The 1,950-nt window shown below is 46.6% G+C and overlaps 1 pseudogene; it reads right to left on the bottom strand.

Moving 5' to 3' along the window:
- LOC102872162 overlaps positions 1-1,950 on the bottom strand; it is a 21,338-nt pseudogene that overhangs the window by 9,114 nt on the left and 10,274 nt on the right.

Below are 1,950 nucleotides of genomic sequence, written 5' to 3'. Positions count from 1 at the left end.
TAAAGTCCAAATTTGTTTTCGATCCCTGCAAAAGTTGCAACTGCCAATTTGTAGCCCCCAACGTGATCTGGATTGGGAGCTGGCAGTGTGATCCTGGATTTTGGAACTGGCTCTGATCCCACGGGTTTTACTCCTCCAAAATCAATGCAGAACCATCGCTGTAGCAATTCGTAAGTCAGCAAAGTTACACCAAACTGGGGCAAGGATCGAAATACACGAGCACCAGCTCCTTTCCACAGAGCTTTTGGGCCTTCCTCCCGCAATATCTTTCGAAAGCAGTCTATAACTCCGCTGTAAGTGGTTTGGCTGGCCCGGTCAGCCACCTGTAATCTCGTCTTGATAACATCAGCAGGGGTCACTAAAGATGCCGCAGGCATACCAGCTATAGCACCAGCCAAGAGCAGGCTTCCGGGGCTAATCTGCCCATCTTCATTGGCAAAGGAAGCCTTCACATGAGCATAGCATGGGAAGTAGATGGCCGAGAAAGGAATGTCCTGCAGGAAGCATGCTTTGGCACCCTTGTAGATTCCAAAGAAGCCCAAGTCCCGCAGGACAGACAGAGCACTGACTCGAGGCCCAGTAGTGATTTCTCCAGCCACCTGCAGACGGATTTTGACAATTTCTAAAGGATTGGTGAAAATCACCTGGGAGCCTCCAGCACAGCCTCCAGCAAGAATTTCTGCTGCCAGTGGGACCGAACCATCTTTGTTCATAAATTTATCCCTCACAAAATCATTCACGGTAAGTTTTATGGCCTTCTCGGGGGCAACTCCCAGTAACTGCGGCAAGAGACCTCTTTATAATCCAAAGAAGCCTTCATAGCGTAGCACTTTCTTAAAACAGTCAAAGCTGTTTTTGTACATCAGTTCTCCCACAAAAGAGCCAGTCGATCGCTGGTTTTGCATTCACGTTTTCACAAGATCAATAGGATATACGGCAGTGGCTCCAACCGCTCCAGCAACAGAACCCAGGGCGAACCTGTAAGCTGACTCCGCCACTTGCAGAAGAACTGGTCGAGATGTCCCTCCTGAGGCCTTCTGCCGCTGAGCCTCAGCCAAGTGCAAGGGCAGAGTTCCCTCTTCCAGAGGGGCAATCCGTTCAATGTCTGCTAAGGTCGTCCGCCCCCGTGGCTCATCAAGATGTCAACTTCCATGGGTGTAACTTGACCAAATTTCTGAGCTGCCAGAACAAATTCCTCCTTTGTCACTTCGACATCTTTCCTGTTACCAGCCAGAGTACTGTAGATCTTTCTAATGAGTTCCATGTTGTTAAGGAGCGAATTAAATCCTTTAAAGTAGGAGAAACTAACTTGATGGGATATAGTACCTCCAGCAGCAGCTACTAGACATTCTTCTACAAAAGGTGTCAAGACATGGGGGTGAATGGTGACTATGATGTCCCGGAAGTCAAGGGCTGTGATTCTTCCGGTCCTGGCGCTGTCCCGCTGCACAAATGCTTGCTTTGCATGCTCCAACTGCATTTCCAGTAAAAACTGAGTAAATTCTGCACGTGTCAAGTGTCGTTTTCTTTCTTTTCCAAAATGTAGCTGCACAAATTCTGATTCCCAGTTAAATGGAATATGCTGATGAATTGTGGTCTGTCCAAAAACTTGCTTCACATCCTCAAAAGTGACTTCTCCTTTGCCAGTTTTGTCAAACAGCTGAAAGGCCACCATGAACAAAGCATCGGGGGCACACAGGACAGATTCAAAGGCTACAAATTCTTGAAAAGATATTAATCCATCTTTGGTCTGATCCACCATACCACTTAAAAGTTCTACAGTCTTTAGGTTAGGTTGACTTTCTCCAAAAATGTTCAAGTATCGAGTGACAAAGTCATTGGGAGACATGAAATATTCACCATTTTTTCCAATGCTTGCATACTTCAAAAATATTGTTCTTAGCTCTGCTGGATCTGCTCTCTTGGTTAAAGTCACCTTGGCTGCTATGC

This window comes from Elephantulus edwardii, unplaced genomic scaffold (genome assembly GCF_000299155.1).
Source record: "Elephantulus edwardii isolate Elephantulus edwardi_28Jun2011 unplaced genomic scaffold, EleEdw1.0 scaffold00066, whole genome shotgun sequence".
Lineage (NCBI taxonomy): Eukaryota > Metazoa > Chordata > Mammalia > Macroscelidea > Macroscelididae > Elephantulus > Elephantulus edwardii.
This window is presented reverse-complemented; position numbering and strand designations above follow the sequence as displayed.